Genomic DNA, 19,918 nt, shown 5'->3' with positions numbered 1-19,918 from the left:
ACTGCAAGGTAAAATGACAGGGACTATTCATCACTAGACTCTGCAGCATTGGCAACATAAAAATGCCATAAAAATGCACCAGAATTTTCTAACAGGATTGGGAGAGACAGAAAATCCAGGAATATTTGGAGTCCTCCTTGCTTTACAGACCAGAGCAAACATTTGTTTTTTAACAAATCACCCCTCATTCTTTACTGTTTTGAATCAAATCAGTTGTTCATCTTCTTTAGGAGTTTTCCAACATTCTGATTACACACACAAAATGGAAAAAATCTCCTTTAGTGAGTCCAAAAAAAGTGAAAAACTCCTGCAAATGGACAGACTTGGTCTGACTTCAACAGAGCTTCATCAGTTTTTATCAGCACAATATTTGCTCCTCTCTATTGACTGTTATTATTGAGAGCATACATTGCAAACAGCATAAAAAGCATACAAATAACTTCTAAATTGTCAGTTATCTCAGATTTCTGTTTTAATTAACAGGATTTAATCCCATTCCCAGTTCTAGAAAAGCTGCAGATTTTGGGCTGTTACTACTCTGTTTATTAAAAAGGTGAGTGCATTCAATACTGTAAAGTGGGTTCTGGACTGACCACCAGTCCATGGTCAGGAAAATCCTCTTTCTTTTGCAGTTAAAACTGTTTTTCAGGTGGAAAAAATTAAAAATATTTATTATTGGAATGCACATGATTAAAGTCAGTAACAACATAAATATGTTTGGTAGTGGGGGACTGCTGATCGTTTACCCTCTGTTAGGTGTTCCTCTGTATTAGGAATTTGCTGGAGGTGATCATTAACTGCATTTGATAGTCTGCCCAATACATATATCTATATCCACAGATTCATGCCCAATCACAATTCCTACTAAGCTTTGATCAGTTTTCTAACAGATACTTGAAATCAAAACTATGTGTATCTTATACAAAAAGAGTTTCCACCAATATCATGGCATTTTATCTCAGTCAGTACCAATGAAACTGAAAAATTTGACCTAATTACAAAAGTTGTGGTTTGCTTCATGCTGGCTCCCATGTTTGGAATTAAAAAACCCCACTTCCTTATCTAGGGAAGAGACAGATTATTGCTCATGCTTTACAAGTAAAGTATTGAAACTGTTTACAAGCACCAGTCCACATTTTCATGCTTACATAAAAGCCTGGGCAAATTCACAGTGATAACTTGAAAAAACAACTGTCTAATGCGTACAGATGAATGGAGATGCAACCTGCAGCTAAAATAGTTTTGTGTCTCTATCTGAATACTGACAGGACAGGACAGAAAAGTGCTGAAGAGCTGAGGAAGCTGTTATATATCACACTCATGAATTCATTTGGACAAAGTTCCACTTATTCCAGATGAAATATTTCATCCTATGTTCTTGAGCTATCTTTAACACAGAAGAACTGTAGGCCTAGAGTTTTATGATGGAAGAGACTTACCTTAAATAGATTGGCCCATTGTTAGTAGCTAGTTGCCATTAGCATTTTGTTTGGCTTGGAAGGAAAGAAGGCTGTGTGCAGAGATAATGCCCCAACACCTGAAGACTACAGTGACTCACACAGCTCAGTTGCCCTCTTAAAGCAAGAAAAGGAGCACACTCAAAATTAGGTGCCTAGCATGAGGCATCTGTTCCTAATCCAAATATTTTGCTTTACTCCATAATTAGGTTTCTGAATGCCTAGTTTGAGATTTGGGTACAGATTGGATATTTTAGAACCAACATATTTGGAAATGCAAGCAATTATTAAAAGTCAAGCAGATGTCTGTTCAGCCCTCCTTCATTTGCACCACAAACACATTGTCTGTTCACACAAATACAGGCTCTGCAGATTAAGAATTTAAGAGCTACATGGGGGATGCCTGTGTTCTAAGAAGGCAGCACAAAAAATAAAGATCTGGTTCTGAGTATAAAAGCATTCCCCAGCACTTCTGGCTATGGGGTCCCTATGAACCAGCCACAGGAGAAAGTCAGGAAGGAGCAAGAGCTCCTTGAAGCACTTTGCCTGCTTGTTCTCTTTATGGGCAGGTACATGACAAAAGTTTTGAAAGCTGAGCCTCAATGAAAGGAGCATTTGCTTTGCTAAAGCTTTCAGCACACTGCCAGTGCAACAGGAGGGCTGACTTCTGTCATCTGGGGCCAGGTGAGCAAATGGTCTTGAATTCAAATACTGCCAGTGCTTTAGGACAGGCTATGCACAGAACTGTTATTGTTATGCTGGAATCATAACAGCATTTTAATGTAATATTTTTGATCAATGATTATAACCATTCCTTATATACAATATCTATAACATTTTAGAAAGGAGTCTTTATGACTGGCTTCATCTCTTCCCAGAAAACATATAAATCCCTCCTCTATTATATTTTAAGGCATCATAGATTGTGACGTCCTTTATGGAAAGCACTTAAAACAATGATGGTTGCATGTAAATTACAGAGATTTCCATGTTTTCTGTATTAAAATACTTAGATTTCCTAAGAAATGTAGATCTACTGGCATTTTCTTTTGGCAGGGGAAATAATCATATTTGGAGGATAAATCATATATTCCTTGAGACAGACCCATAATAGTTTAGCTGTGGACTGGCAGATTCCCCTTAGCGATGTGGGCATGAAAAGCCAGTTTATAATATATACTCTCTTGTTGCATTTGTTTATCATCTGTGTTATTTCTCATTTATGATATTTCTCCAAGGATATTTTTGTTCTCTAAAAATCATTACCAGTGCCCACAGCCTTGTGGGAGACCCTCCTATAAATAGCAACAAAATAAACAAACTGTAGTGCATACAGAATGGAAGATAATATATAAGAAAACATGTGCTGTCAGGTGCCAAATGCCTATTAAAAACAAGCATGGGCATAACATTGCTTCAAAAATCATGAGGCAAGAGAAGTCCCAGACAGAATATTTTAACATAAGAAAATGCCTGAAAAAATTATCAAAAAAAAAAAAAAATCCACACTAAAATGAGCTGGTGCTAGCTGGACAATGATAGCTGCATCCTGTCTTCAGACAGTATTTGAAAACAAATCCACTTTCATCTGTGAGAATATCAACTGCAAGCCAGAGGGTTGTGGGTTGTTTTTTCCCCTTTTGAGGGCTTGTTAAGTTTAAATAATGATCCATTCATGTGTTAGTGCACCTGGTGACACACACAGCTTTACCAAGGGCTGCCACACAGGTAATTCTCAGACAAGCACCAGATCCACAAATTCAGAGAAATCTCACAGCCTAATGCTGCTGTCAAAAAATCCTCTCTTATGAAAGCACTTCTTACATGCCAGCTCTTCCAAACTATACTGATTTTCATCAGGCACTTCCAATTTATAGCCAGATCACAGAGACCATCAAACAATCACCTTCCAATTGACAAACCCAGTTTGGACTGCTTGGAAGGGATTGTGTCAATGAGCTATGTTTTGAAGAAGTGGTTCATTTACATGGGAATACAAAAAAAAAAAAAAAAAAAAAAAAAAAAAAAAAAAAAAAAATCCCTATGGACATCTGAGCATCTGAGGGCATAAAAGGCACAAAACAGAGGAAGTGCCACAAAGCACAAAGTATGAACAAACACCATGAAATTGTATATGAACTGCAAGGAAATCAATGGTTTTTTCGACAAGTTACAAATCCCAGCAGATATATTTTGTCCTGTGGCTCCTGCTGCTGCAAAGCCACAGCCAGAAATACTATCAAATCTTCACACAGTTTATAGACATGCAGTGGAAAATCATCTTAGCTAGGCCCAGTGGGTGTTTACAACAGCTGTAAATTCCCTTCTAACTTGCACAGCTACAATGACTTTTACATCTCTTCCCTAAAACAATGAAGGAAATTCTCCACTGAAGTCTGTTCTCTCTTCATCTCTATTTGCTTCCAGGAAACTGGAGCCTACCCGTTCTCAGACAGACACCCACTCCTTTTGGTTTTGACTTTTTTCCTTCTCTAGAGCTGTTTGCTCTTGAAACAAATTTCACAATTAATTTCTTTTCTCATCCTCACCAATAAGCAGAAACCTACATTCCTTCCAAGTGTGTCCCTCTCTTCAGAAAATATTTATTTTGTCCCTCTCCTGGTTCTTCATTCACTGTCATGGGGAAGAGGAGCAAAGGACATCTCTAACAGCTGGAAGAGTTTTAGTAATTGTGACTGGGACTGATATCCTACTGATGGTGTTCCCTACCCTCAGTGAGGGTCACCCAAGTGTGCAGACCTCATTAGCCTGTACCTTACCCCAAATAAAATGCCTTAAGCTCACGTGGGCACAGAGCAGTTCTGTTCTCACAGTAAGTTTCATGATCTGTCAATCAGGACATCAGCATCCTGCTCTCAGAGCAAGCAGGATCTGGCACACTGGAGTCCTTACTCTGGACTTCAAGATTCAAAAGGACCTTTCATGGTTATGCCATTCTTGAAACAGAAAGTCAGTCACACAAACAAGCTCCTCACATATAATTTAAGACAGTCTTTCACTGAGAGAACCTCTCATAGAAGGCTTTTTATGGGAATGCTTCATTATCTACCATGTGTGACTGATGGGCATAATTTATTAGCCAAAATTCTGGGCCTAAAAATCACAGTATCACAGATGAATACTCATCATCAAAGAACAGCAAAGGACTTTCAGGACATCTGGAGCTATAACACTATCCAAGAGAGCCAACAGCTCAATTCCAAGCAATTACAGAGACACAATCATTGCAATCCTGCTCACTGATTGACTTTCTTCCTTTTGGGGGAGCAGATCATGGGCTTTAGAGGGGATCAGGACAGGTTTTTATAACCAGCTGTTGACACTGCAGCATTTAGTGTCTAGGCAAGTCCAGCTGCTGTTCTCTGTTAATAGATTCATAAAGCCAGACCCTCTGTTGGCCTCGAAGTAGAAGTTTAAATGTCCCACAGGGCTTCTTTGAAGAGAGGAGTGAATGACCCTGATGTCTAGACTAACATTAGTTTCATCTATAAAATTCAGGTCGTAATGTAAAAAGCTGTGTGTGAACTATTGCTGAGAGCATAATGACCCAGTTAATTGCCTATATAATCATTCTCCAATCCAACAAAGTACCCTGAGATGGTTTGAATGGGAAAAGTACCATTAAAAAATCCTTAGGCTAGACTAAACTTTAATTACATGACACCTGCAAATGATAAACTGAGAAACAATTCAGTAAGACATACACACTGTAAAAAAAAAAAAAAAAAAAAAAAAAAACCCGAAAAAAAAGAAAAGGAGCATTCTGCTTGGGCCATTAATGGATAAAGGATCAGTTCCTAAGGAGTTCATTCTTAAAGCCCAACTCAGAACCTCTCTCTTCATGATGGACCAAGGCAGATTCTGGACATGCTGATGGCTGCAAGAGCCTGGAGAAGGGCTGGATAGCAAAATAATTCTGATTTTTTTGAGAAGCAATATCAAACTCAAGTGTGTTTTGCTAAGACACAGGAAGGTTAGCAAACCAGATGAACTTGCAGTCCTGTTTTATTCATGACGGATACAGGAGACAGCTGTGAAGGTTAGAACATTTTCTTTTATAACAGCTACAGTTGGGCTAAAACAAGTAGTAGTAGCTGCAGCACTAATTGACTCAGCCAGTGCATTTCCTATTAAACCTTAAACATTAAGAATTCATAGGCAGAACCAGAAATAAACTGTGTGTGGGTGTGAAGGTACATGTAATGGTAAAAAGCTAAGCCTGCATGAAATTATATTAACTTCAGCTGAATGGGAAGATCCATAGTTAGATTAGAAAACTGTTATTTTATTTGTTGGCTTTCAAGGAAGTTATTGTTAGCCTGTTTGGCTTTGTCATTACTGTTCTAGCTTTTAATGCAGCGTGGTTTTATCACATGCAACACGATGCCATTTCACATCATGCACCTAATGGGATAATGTCAGGCAGGATAACATCACACCATCAGAAAGACACCAGGATCACACTGTACCCATCAGACATTCTCCCTGCCAGACCTCAGAGCTCCCCCCGTGTTCTAATCCAGAAGACTCTCCCTCTGACTTTGACTTGACATGCTGTTTTGAACAGTGAGTAGAGCCAAACACCAGCTCTTAAAGCTAGGCCATGGTTTCAGGGTCCTGTTCTGGTGCTTGTCTGCTGGAAAAATACTAGCAAAGTGGGCAAGGATAGAGGCAATCACCATAAATTAAACTAGCATTATGCAAAGGGAAAAATTATACATAAAATAGTCCTCAAAGGAAATTCTGCCTGCATATAACTGGCCCAAATACATCAAGCTGACTTCAGGGATGAGTCCTAAAAATATGTGCCTGTGGTCCAAACCTTCCACAGATACCCATCTAAAAACTGAGATATTTCCCTAGGATGCAGACAACAACAGGAGCATCAATCCTACTTTTCTAGTGGGGTAAAAAGCCTCAAATCAACAGACTTGCCAAGTTGCTTGCCATATCACAGAAGTAAAATCAAGTTAAAGCTCATGATTCCCTGAACCACATCTCATTTATTCAATCACAGAGCACACTGGACAGAAGACTTGGTCATCTTCCCTTGTGTGGGATTGATCTGCACTGAAAGAAAAAGTTTACATAGCCTAGTTAATAAGATTTTAGGAATCTCCCTGTAAGGAGGTAAATACCATAACTTCCATAGGAGACTGAAGACCCAGCTCACTTACAAAGATGCAACACAAATGTTCTAGGCACAGTACAAAAAACAAATGCATTGACTCTGTGATGGAAAATTCTGCTACTGAATTGTCCATGCAGTAATTCCAATCAGATGTTATAGCTTTACTATACTGAACTTTCTCCAAATGTTAACCCTTGGCCTTAGAATATGAGTCCTGTCTTTCTGAAGGATTATTGGCAACTGAGATAGCTTGCAGATATTTTATTTCTCTGCCTTATAGCAGACAGACTGTGCCTTTCATGGAAGATGTTCTCCTCTTACCTCCTAGGAAAAAAAAAAAATCAGCCTTCACACTGATGATAAAAAGAAAGCTTTAAGATTTTTGTAAGCTGTACAGCAAGTAAGGACGAAAAATGTTGTCAAAACATTTTGCAGAAATGTTTTGAAAACAAAAAAACCCTTTGTATTCATAGAATTTTTAGACACTAATAAGAAAAAAGTTTAGAGTAAAATAAAATCCTTTGTAATTAATTTCCAGCAGTTTCTACTTGTAACCTCTCCATATAAACTTAGCACTTTAACTCCCTTTTCTTTCCTAGAGGGAAATAATACAGAGAAGGATTTTTCATTCTTGATTGGCTTATCTGTCATTAGTGAACACACCAAGCATGTTAACCATCCAAGCATACTTACTTCCTTTGACTCCAGTTCAACTTCAGCAGTCTCTCAGCACTTCACATTATTGCAGTCAGTAGAGGAGAGGGAAACATTGTTCTAGTGCCCTTACAATGCATCTTCTACTCTGAATATCCTCTGTATACTTCCCTTGCAATATATAGCCAGAAAGAGACAGTCCTTGGATAGTTAAAAAGAAAACTGGACCAAGACAACCACATTCATTTTAATTCACTGTCAAACAGACCTGAATTTGGGCCTGGAAATAACTATTTAATTATGTTCATTTAATGGTATCTCAATGTCCATCAAAAAAAGGAATTAAATTAATACTTTTAAAGTACTTAAAATTGTTTACTGGGATTATTCTGTTACAGAACAATGCCCCTCCCCAGCCTATGTTATGATATAAAGGATATTAAAACAGCCAAAGATTATTAATACTAGCAGTTTATAATATCAGAAACACAGACACCACCTCACTGGTGATCAGCTCTCCAGTTAAAAATATTTTTACAGCAGCGCTGAGAGCTGACATTGACACAAAGTAAATGAATGATTAGGAGCAAAAATACATTGAATATTCAGTCACTAACTAGCCAAGCACACTGTATCTCCTCTCTTCCATGCAGGGAAATCTACATGGCCCTTTCAGCTGCACTTTGCAAAGTCCACAGCTCCTGACTGCCTCTGTGAGCCTCTCATCTGCTGCACTGTGCAGTTCACCCATCTTTATGTGCTGCTCCACACGAGATGTAGGGTCTGTCCCATGCCTTTTGCTTCTGCTGCACCAAAGCACATTAGTGCTTTTATTAGATCATAAACCATCCTGAATCTAATGATCTAATCTTACACTTTCAGATTTGGCATCCCACTGAGGAGTGTGGGGCTCTCGTGGTTTTTATCTCTCTTCAGCTCTGTGAGTGGAGTCCCACATTTCTTCAGGAGCACCTGGCTTGTTTTGATTGCAGCTCTCCTTCAGTGAGTAATGGGTAACAAATCCTACAGATCTCAGCACTCGCTGGTTCAGTCGTACCAACACCATGAAAATCTCGTAAAATGATCCCAATCACACCCAGCAGCTGCTGGCAGGGATCCAGCTGCAGCCTTATTCCCTCAGCTGCTGCTCAGAGTGGATTGCTACCATTCAATTTCCCTCCAGGGCTCTGAGCAGGGGACATTGAATGCAGATTCACGAGCTCCTGCCTACCCTGCACAGCCCCACTGTTCAGGGAAAGTACAAACTGGCACAGCCTTGCATCATCTCTTCACCAGCTGTGCCATTTGCTTACTACAGGGGAGCTTTGGTGTGACTGAATGACCTTTGGATGTGGTTTTGTGTTTAATTTTTCACGCTGCTCTGAAGCCTTCAATAACACACATGACATCAAGACTCACATTGCATTATTTGCTATCACTGACACGCTATGAAATGACTCAGGTGCAACTTCTGATTTCAGGAGCAAAACTCAGCAGAAAAAATGCAACCTATTAATGTTATAAATTAAAGGCTTAATGCTTTCTTATGTGTATTAGAGCTGCTTGCTGTTCCAAACCTTGAAGCCAGCCTGCTTAAAATCTTCTCTGTATGCCTTCCTCCTCTCTCTCCACACACCTTCCTTTTAATCCCATTCTGTCAGTACAACAAAGATGAGACTTGAATCATTAAAGAAATCTTAGTGAAAAGGGCAATTGCACAAGTGCCTTGTCTCCATCCTTCCTCTCATTTCTCCTTCAAATGGACAAACATTCACTCATTGCTACCTTTCCCTAGAGTGTTCTGACTAAAATCTGCCTCCTGTGAAAAGATCTCCCCTTACCCTGCACCCTCTGCTGTTCCTGAGCATCTCTCTCCTGAGTTTCCAGAGCTGGGCCTGTGAACTTCTGCATGATCCCACTGAACAGTCTTATCAAGTGGGAAATAAGAGTGTTCTATGGCTCCTGCTAAGAGCAGAGTTCAAAAACATTGCATGAACAGTAGCAACATCCTGGCTCTCTACCACTCCTGTTATGTACTTCAGTGCAAAGGGAGCATAATGCACAGTAAAATCCAAATGCATTTGCTACTTCATCACTAGTGGCACATACAAGTTCCTCATAAAGGTGGGAAGCAATCACAGCCTGAGCACATTTCCCTTCCTCCCAACTTTTTTCTTTTTTAAATTTCTCTCACAGCTAGAGATTGAACAGAGTCTTGAGAGACATGCAGATAAGGGAAGCTGCCTTTAATACTCTGACATTTCACACAGGCTGAAGAGCTGCTTCTCAAATATTTACCTAAAATGCATATGCTGGTAAATTCCAGTGGTCCACAGCAGACTCAGGATTTTTTCCCCTTACTGAAATGACCATAGAAGACAGACAGACATAGAGCTCAGTCTTCAAAGGTTTCATAACAAAATGAAACCAAAGGTTTGGGGCTTTTTGCACTAAGACTGTTACTCACTGGCAATGATCCTGTCTGATACCACTACAATCCTTCCTTGGAATTGCTGAGCTGATGGAGTTCCACATGCTCACAATGTGACTTCAAGGCATAGTTCAGGAGTGACTGCTGTGCTGTAAACTAGTTTGTGTTTTGCTGTGAAGCCAAAGATTCTTGAGACAGAACTGGAAACCAGTTGAAGTACGAGCATATTAAGAAACCTCCATTATAACAGATTAAATAGAAACAGTTGGATTCATTAAGTCTTAATATCAACATATGGATTAATTTAGGCACCTGCATGCTTAACCAGCTCTGAAGTACACACAAGGATGGGTAAATTATCTTTTCCAATGCTTCTGGGTTTCAGATTACTAGCTGGTGCTGCCAGGAACTGTGTCCTGGCAGCTTTACTGTGCTGAGGTGGCCAGCACAGGACTCACTCTGCCTTACAGCTTTCATTTTGAGAACAGCAATTGTAACAGCACTTTGTCTTCCATCTTCACTCACTGACACTGCCATAAATCTATTTATATTCTGTTCTCTCCTAGTCTGTTTCTAACTTCCAAATGCATTTTGTCCTACATGCTTCACAAGGTCATAGGGAAAACTCTTTAACATGTATTGCCAGAATCTACCTCAGTTTACTCCAAACAGCCTCTGTATGAGACTTGTACTTGTCCATTTATATATCCAGACTCTTTCTTTTGACATCCATGGGATAAATAACAGATGGACCAATTCTAAGAGCAGCCTGTTTACTGAACTTACTGCTGGGAGGGGCAGGAACAGCTCTGTATGCAGGAGGTGACAATAATTGGTCATAACAGGAAAAATAATCTCAAAATTGAAGTCAGCACTTGGAATGACTTACAGCAAGGAGCCACCACACTGTGTCACAGAGACAGGTGACAGAAGAACACAACACTATTCCCTACAGTGTCTCAGCTGAGCCATGCCCTCAGCCCACTCCTGTGCAGGTCACAGCCATAGGTTTTGGAGCTCCCTGTGAACTGCAGAACTTCCTTTGCCAGATGGCTTAGAGCAAACAGCACACCAGCCTTGGGAAGGAACTGCACTAAAGAAATATTCCCAGTTCTGCAAGATCCTGGCTTTGACTTCACCCAGTCACTGCAGAAAGGGGACAATGCTGTCCTGCACCACGTTTTCAGTGCTTGCTTAGGTGGGGTGGATCATTTGGAGGTGAAGAAGCAGTAGGGAAAGGAGAAAAAAAAATATTAAAATAGGCAGCAATATACAGCTGCTTCAACCAAAGGTAATAGAAAACATGTAGCTTCACTTTGTCTTTAAAATAAGTAATTAGGAACATAACTGCAAGAGAAGCATTAACAAGCTTTCCATTTAGCTGGCTATTATTTTCTGCACATGTGCACTTTTTTTAACATAACCTCAGCTCCAAAAAGTCATATCCTGTTGTTAATTTATGAAAACTAAGCAGAGATTCTGTAACAGAGGTTAATTTGGGTTTAAAACAAATGAAGTGCCACAGAATCACATATTGCTGATTAAGCTGACTAAAAGCTGTGCCTGGGACAAAGCCCAATTTTTTTCTGACAAACTTTTCATCACTGGACATAGCCTTTTGTGAATTGGGTTATGCCTGTTCTAAGATCTGTCATCCAGGTCTCCAGTGACACGAGGCCCCTGTGACACATGTGAGGCACAAGGACAACCTCTCAGGATTAATTCCAGCACCTCTCTATTGCACTGCCTGCCTTAGAGATGGCTCAATCCCAGGGCACTCACTGCCCAACTCTGCCACTGGATGCTGTAAACTCAAATTATCAGTGAATCTTGCAATTATTGAGATTTCAGTGGATGCATGCAGATCTTACTGATAAAAGAAAAGTAAGTCTCTGACAAATGATTCTGCCAAAACCTTTAGTCCAAGCACTGACATATAAAAATTACTCTCATGTCTTGCTGTTTAACTTGACAAATCTACACAATTCCTTATCCTTATTCAAAGGCTGAAGCATGGGGCATGTAGTTGTTCTGTCTAAATTAAGTTCACTGAATTTTAGCACAAACTTTGTTTCAGGGGAACATGAGACAGAGAAGATTGAAGCCTTCAGTGCCTTTTCTGCAATAATGGTGAAGCCTGCCACCTTTGCAGCGTGGTATAATAGGCACTGGCACAGGCTCATGCACAGCTCTGTGAGATTTGCAGCTCTCAGGCTACATTCAGTGAGGAAAGCTGGGGAATCAGCAGGGAAGGCAGAAGGTTTAGCATGTCAGGGCTGTGCCCCTCACATAAAATACTTTATTAGCAGCATCATTACAGCAGACTTATCTGTGAACCACAAGAAGTGCAGAACAATCACCCTTAACCCTTGTAAAATATATTTAGATAATTAGAACCACTATACTAATTCAGTTTATTATTTCCCCCATGAGAAACAATTTTCTCTGCACTTATACTAAGTCGTATTCTAATTCTAATCACTATGGTCCCTAAAACCAAAGCTATGACATTACAGCTTTATTGTTAAAAAAAAAAAAAAACAAGAAAAAAAGAAAAAAAAATCACATTAGGAAAAAAACCCAAAACAACACAGAACTCAATGGTAAAGATAAAAAGACATGTTAGAGAATAGACCTCACTAATTAGTCAATCTTTCCTCTTCCTGGACTCAGTCTTCTTTCAAGGACTGATGTGCTCATACTGCAGAATCATAACACTGACCAAAACATTGAGAGTCATGTGAGCCATGCCTGAGGAGCACTCAGAGCATTATTAAAAACATCTAATTTCCCATGAGGCAGAGAGCACTTTTTGCAAATACATTCAATAGTACTATAACAGATATTTCTTTAAAACCCTACCAAAATATACTTATGCTTAAATAAGTGAAATTTCATGGAGCAGGGGATGTACTTTCACAGAGACTATATCCATACTCAATTCCAGCTGAAGGAAAGGGGAGCTATAACTGTGTGCAACAGTGCTCAGCACCACTGACTGCCATGAGAATTAGTGAGGTGTCCTGTGCCCCTTCTGTGTCTCTATGTCCCAGCTGTACTCCTTTTACAAATCCTCACTGTGTCCTCACCAGATCTGCACAAACAAAGAATTTCCTACCTCTCAGCATCTCTGTTGCCCTTCTCAGTATTTGCTTTCCCTCTGCCATTTTCCAGAGTGACCAGAGCTGCCTGTTGAGTTCATTGTGCAGGGAAAGCCTAGATTTATAGATGGCATAAAGATGTTTTCTATTTTCCCCTAATATTTTTTATGAGTCTATTTGCCTTTTTGGTGTGACTGAGCACACAGATGATATTTGCAGTGAACTACACTGAGTGACCTTAAAGAAGGTCCTTCTGCATGGGAGTAGCTAAGGTAAAACTTATCATGTCATATGCCTCTGAAGTTATTTTTCCTGATATCATTATTTTACACTTATCAGCGGTGGATATCATCTGCCATTTTATCACCTAGACATTGAGCATTGAATGATCATTCTGCAACTCTCCCCAAGCAGACTTATGGTGAACTACTCTGACCTTTTTCTTCAACTGCAAATTTCTTTGGTTTAATCCTCAACCTCATTTTTTTGCCCAGCTACAAATGCATGGAATGACATAATTCCCACAACACATTTCCATGGGGTCCTTCTGGTAACTTTACTCCTTGGCCAAAATGACCATTTATCACTGTCTTTTTTTTTTTTTTTTTTTTTTAACAAGACTACAAGATGCATAATGAAAGGGGGGAAAAGGAGAATGGGGGATAAATTAATGTAAATTAATTAAATTAATGTAATATAATCAATTAATGTAACCACTCACAGATTTACCTTGGCTGGATTTAACTTTACTGCTCCACTATCCTGAAGCTACACAACAACTGCCTAGGTAATAATTTAGTACCTAACACTCCTGGGGATTACAGTAAAGCTGACCAGCTGCAAATTTACTCAGGTCCCTTTAAAGAAGTGAATATCATAATTTCTTTAGGAATTCATTAGCAATTGGCTCATTTTTAAATGTCTTGGGGTGACTTTCATGGTCCTGCCCCTGTGGATTCTTTACTATTACATGTATCTTACCTGTTTTGACTTACATATTCTCATTAATCCCACTTTCATTAAATACATACCCAATATAAATAGGAATGACTTAAATGAAAACAGAGAGAGTGTGTCATCCTTTTGTAGTACATGCTTAGGCTTGTATTTTTTCCTTCTTACTTTGAGTATATCACTAAAATCTCATTAGGGTTGCTTACATTTGTTTGATTGGCTTTTCATTCTGTTTAGTCTTGGCCTTTCTGTTTGTCTCCCCCAGATTTTGCTTCTGAGTCCTTTTAGCTATGAATTCTTCTTTTCATTGGTGCATGAGTCCAATCCAACTTCCATGTTTAGGGCACATATCCAGGACCACATGCATGTCCTGGCTCCTGCTCTAGTTCTGACTCTTTGGGTAATTGTTCTCTCATATAATTCTTATTCTTTTTCAGATTTTTTTTTTCCTACAGTAAAAACAGTATATTTTAAACATTAGAAAAATTATGTCAGCCTGAAATATGGAAAAATTGCATTGCATTGCATATTGCTTTGCATTTAAAATGGGAGTGTAGACACATAAGTGAGACAAAGAAAAAAGTCTGAACCCTTTTCTGCACTATTTTTGGTACAGATGCTTCATTACTTTTTCACTTCCTTTCATCCTTACAAAGTGTTGTCTACAAATCTTATTGTGAGGACCTGAGAACTCTCATTTTAAAGAGAACAAAATGGTAAACCTGTTTCTGAAATTGCATGGAGACACCAAGAAAGCATCTCCTCAATTTCTGTGAGTCTGATGAGTGACCTGCTTTGGTATTAACACTGATCCCTGTACTGGAAAAATTTTTACAGTGTTACCATATGGAAGTTCATTAGTTATGTATTTCTTTGAAAAAATAATTATTTTGTATTTGCACTGGTAAAAACTAATTTTTTTCCAAGGAAAACAGATTGCAAACTCAGTCTCGATTAATTCCATTCTGTCAGACATTTGCCCATTTTTGGTATTTCATTCCAGGTCACGCTGATGCAAAATTCAGAGATGCCAACTGTCCTGCATGAGAGCTGTCAGACAGATTAGCACTCCTGCACTGACACAGCTCCTGCTTTGTCAGGACTGGGAACCAGTGTGTTGAAAAATGAGTCCTCAGCTGATGTGCCTATGGGAAAAGAGCAACTGGCACTATATGGGGTTTGGTCCTATGGGGAGTCCTGGTGCCCAAAACCCTGCTGTCCAAATAATATTCCCACTATCCTTGGAAAGAAGGACCAAGATTTGTTAGCACTATAACTCTTTTGAATTCCCTGAGATCAGTTTATTCCATCCCTCTGTTAAAGAAGACTGCACACATCCCTTCATTTTCTTTCATACAATATTTATGAAGTCTCTTTTTGCTTGCTCAGTTGAAACTGATTGTGATCCTTTCTTTTTCCAAATGCTCCCTCCCCTCTGAATTGAGACTCTGCACTCTAGCAATCTTACTTACAGATTGCTGCCTCACCTATTGGTTTGTCACACCTCTGTGCTCAAATGCTGACACAGTGTTGATGCTTTCCCAGCTGAGCACAGTGTCCCAGCTTTTATCTGCATGACAGAATGCTCTCCAAGAATCGCTGTGATAAATCCCATTGGATCCAGAGCAATTTAGACTTCACAGCTCTACTATAAAGGATGAGATCCTAAAATTCTTCAAATATTTCTTGAGCATTATGGATTCCAGGACTCTAATTCTGTAGGTAAAATGAAGAACAAGGCACAGTTCACTAAGACATCATTTCTAGCTCTCAGAGCTTCTTTCTTCATGCTGTGTTAACTTTTCACAGACTCAAAAATTCAGACTGCTGAGGAACTGTGACCCTTATTTATTCCACCTCAAATCTGGAAATAAAACTAAAACCCAGAGGATACACTTACAGCGGGCCAGTTATTTTTGATTGGTATCAGAGTATGCAGATACTACCACACAACTCAAAAACAAGGCCCATTTCTTTAAGAGACTCACTATGTGAAGAACTTGTTACAGAACATCACTAATATCTGCTGTAGAATTCAAGGGGCAAAACAAATCCTTTTTCCTAACAGTAGTTGTATTCCAGTCCAAAAATCTATTTTTAAACCATTAGCATTAGTGTTTTGGGGCACAGAAACAGAACTTCCATGAAGAAATGGGAACTATAATACACAAGCAAATTATGCTACCAGCTGTATCTGTTTGCAAGTGTTACTTGCCTGAAACGTGGCTTTGAGAAAACATTGCCTAGAAGAAATTAAGAATGCCATTTTACCACAAGAAATATGCACCATTCCTGGATTAATAATGCTTTATAGCTACTTGGGTCTAGTGTTTTGGGTTTTTTTTCTGTTCAGACCACAATTTCTGTGTTGCTTTGTGTAGACAGGGCTATTACTATGAACTTGTTGGTACTGCTGCTGTTGTGAAGTCCAAAGGGTTCCTGCATCAGATGGAATTGCCCAAGATAATCTCCTGGGCTACATGAATTGCTTTACATGGATTGCATTTTAAATCTCATTTGATAGCAAGTGTTTTAGAGAGGAAAAAAGTGCTTTCTGGCTTAATCACAGACCATGACAAGTTAAGTGTGCATAACAAGATTTGTCCACTCATCCAGTGTGAATAGCTGGAAAGAATTGCTCTGTTCTGCGCTGACAGCTTTAGATGTTGTTGAGAAATAGAAAGGAAAGTCCATAAAAAATCATCCACATTCTTAAAGTTCACCAGTTATGGTGAAAATAGCAACTTCTTGCCCACAAAGAGGGCAGCTCCTTGGAATTTTCACCAGGGCAGTGTTTCTAGGCACTGCCCCATCCTGGGCCTAAGAGGTTGCAACTGGATAAAAAAGACAAACACGGTGTTCCAGTTTTAGCACTAAAGGATGCTCACCCTTCCTGCAGCAGGTATGCTGTGACTTCCTGAAATGGTTTCAATATGACTGATCAGAAACCCATTTACTACAGAGTTTAAGTGCTAAATGACCCCTCTTTAACCTCCACCTAAGCTGAGTATTATTTCAAAATGAAACTGAAAGCCTAGGAGATTATGATAAAGATTAACAAAGCAACTACAAAAATGTTAGGTTGACTAAGGACACAAGCTCTCTCTGGAGCAAGGTGTCTTGTCAGCCTACAGAATGAGAAGGCTTCAGTTCTCCTACTGCCATAGGGAGTCCTGCAGGCACTGGTCAGATCCTGCTTTGACTAATGCCTGGAAAATGGTGAGGCAGTTTGACAAAATGCCTCTGCCAGAAGTATTCACCATTTACATAACTAACAGAGCTCATTTTTCTGTCCACAAATTCATCACGAGCACAAAGCATTGCTAATAAATTTGATACTGAGAGTTATTCCACTAACAACCAACACAAAGATTTGCAGAAACAATTCACTGCAACTAATATGTCAAACAACACCTACTCATGCTGTTTGTAAGCCATTTTTCAGGCTGATCACCTGAGCTGTCACTGCTTCTGCTTGCTAAGTGCCTGGCTGTAGCTCTCTAAGCAGAAACAGAGCACAACCAGCACACTGCAGACATCTCCTCCCTTCCCCAGGCACTCTCACTAGCACTTACTCTCACAGTTTTAAAGACTTCCCCTTGGCTGTGAGCATTCTTCCACACTTGGAAATCATGTATTTCTGTTTCTGGCTACTCAGCAGAAGAAAACATCAACAAAACTGAATTGAATTTGCTGGTATTATGTCAATGGATGCCTGACAATATTTCACTGAGGAAGTCACCCAGGGCTGTATGCTCTGTAGGCTGCCTTCTCTCAGCTCATTCCCAACACTAAAAAAATGCAAAGAGAAGCCTTAACTCTACCTCAGATGCAACTGTGAGGAGTACTAAACAGGTAGGTATCTAGGCCAAATTCACATTAGTCATAAAGTACACTCCATGGAAGTGTTAAAATACTTCCAAAACTGCAAGAAGACTCACACGTGTCTGTAAAACAAGGACCTGCATCACTCCAAAGCCCTGAGCACAGGAACACAACACTCCCTGCCCTCCCTCTGGCCTTTTCCTTCCACCACTAGTCCACACAGCTACTCAGAGCTGTGCAGACCCTGGAGAGGGTTTACTCCTGTCTCACCATCAGGTGTTCTCCATGACCTCTTCCCAGGCAGGTCCCTGTTCACTGCTACAGCCTCAGTAATGAGGGGAGGATTTTATTTGTGTCAAATACTGCTGGATAATTTTATTCTTCTCTTAATTCCAGTGATCAGAAAAGAAAACAAAAGAAAAATCAGCCCTAATGTAATGCATTACACCCTGTTGAAGAACCCTGAGAGGCCAGCTCAATGGATAAAGTGAATAGCACTTTCAGAGGACATGGAATCAACAGCAGGTTTTAATTCAGTGTGGCACAGCACTAAATTGTGATTTCTAAACACTTTTTATCCTGTTTTTTCTAAGCACAAACCAGTACAAACACATACCCCTTCTCTCAGACTAACCTCTTTCTCCCACTAATCTGGTTATTTCATAACTGATTGTCTCTCTGGGTCAAGGCTATACTTAAAAAAAATCCCCAAACAATCCTGATTAAATAAAGCACTATTGGTTGCAATTTTGGTGCTATTTGCAACAGAAAAAAAGAATAAAAGAACATATATGAGGAGGAAAGAACATGTTCCTGATGCAGTCATTTTAGTTCCCTGAAATTAAGACTGGAAGAGATCACACACTCCCTGTTCTTTGGGCTGATCTAAAATTAACACAGTGGACTTCATTCCTTTTAAATTTTTAAGGGTACTTGAGAATTGAATTTCCCAATGTGTAAAAATACAGTTATTTAATAATTAAAGGCTTCAGACTCAATCAAAATTTTGAGCCAGCAGAGCAGTATTAGTTTATACCAACAAAAGTCCTTTGTGAAATTACAGGTCCAAGGGTATTTGAGCACTGTCAGTATGACCAGCTGGTATCAAGGAGCTGTGGAGGAGCACTCAATGCAGTGCAGTTATTTCCATCCAAAGGAAATCCCAGGACTGAATGGTGTTACCCATGTGCCTGCCTCTGTGGGACCTTCACACTACAGAGGAACTAGAACAAAACACCTGGTAAGACCCAGACACATCAACATATCACCAAAGATGATTAAAATATGTTTTAACCCTTCTTCCATATAGTTTCATTATGTAGGAGAGATCTTAGTGCCATAATTCTGACACTCAGCAGTCAGTACAAAATTACATAACCAAAATGCATCAGAAGTGAACACCTGTGCTTTACCTCATGTCTCAATCCTTGCTCTGACAAAGTACTTGTATAGTATTTCTCATTATGCCATGCTTGTGCACCTCTAAGTGTGACAGAAAGGGTGAAAAAAAATATTGCTCAGTACACAAAATTAGTGTTCACATACACCAGGAAAGGGTAGAGGGTAAGAGCAGTTTAAATTGGCTCCTGTTTAGGAAATGCAGCAGTGCATAGGATGCATCACTAGCAGCTTATAGCAAAACGTTTTATTCTCTGTCAAGGTAAAGGTGAATGCTAATGACTGTGACTAAATCTTGATAGGCAAATGATCTCCTTGTAGGAGTCTGTCATGTAATGAGCAATCAGAGCAGCTGAGCAGTAATTAAAAACATTCACTGCCACTAAAAGCATTTCTGGTGGACTGGAGGTTATTGAAGCAGAAACATGATACAATTATTTTCCTTACCTTTACATTGGACATGAAATTCCAGTATTTCCTGTTTGGTTTTGGGGGCAGGTTCTAGTTTTGGTTTTTTGTTGTTTTTCTTTTTGTTGTTGTTGTTTTCTTTCATTTTAATTAAACCAAAACACAGAAGCCTTAAGTGGCTTTTCTTTCTTTTACATTAAGGTGCTCTTCCCTGCCTTTAATTAACATTTAGCTCAAGACAGAAGACAGGCATTACATAATGCATATTCCTTGTGTATTTTTAGGGCAAGCCCTGGGAGCATGGAGAATGATGTAGACTTTCATGTGATCAGGATCTGATGTGGAAGAGCAACCAAGTGCCAGTACACATAGCAGTGCCAAAAGCTTTTGATTAAGCTAAACCAGACAAAGTGTGAGAAACCTTCATGTTGTTCTAACATGTTCTCTGAAAATTTGTGGGAGGAAGGAAAGAAAAAATTGCCAAGGTGGAACAGAGATTTGGACATTTATTCAAGCTGATAATTTTCTGAATTTCCAG

The 19,918-nt window shown here is 39.4% G+C and overlaps 1 long non-coding RNA gene across 3 annotated transcripts in view; it reads right to left on the bottom strand.

The window, feature by feature from the left end:
* The window catches only part of LOC306805497, a 216,214-nt gene that overhangs the window by 76,369 nt on the left and 119,927 nt on the right, over window positions 1-19,918 (bottom strand). Inside the window, exon 1 of one of the 3 annotated variants that reach the window (XR_013775229.1) lies at window positions 7,299-7,410. The exons of the other annotated variants lie outside the window; for them this stretch is intronic. This is a non-coding gene — a long non-coding RNA (uncharacterized lncRNA). Of the gene's footprint in view, window positions 1-7,298; window positions 7,411-19,918 lie in introns of those variants that run through there. 3 annotated transcript variants of the gene reach the window in all.

This window comes from Erithacus rubecula, assembly GCF_903797595.1.
Source record: "Erithacus rubecula genome assembly, chromosome: 9".
Lineage (NCBI taxonomy): Eukaryota > Metazoa > Chordata > Aves > Passeriformes > Muscicapidae > Erithacus > Erithacus rubecula.
Note: the sequence above shows the minus strand (reverse complement) of the source record. Positions and strands in the feature narration are given on the sequence as shown.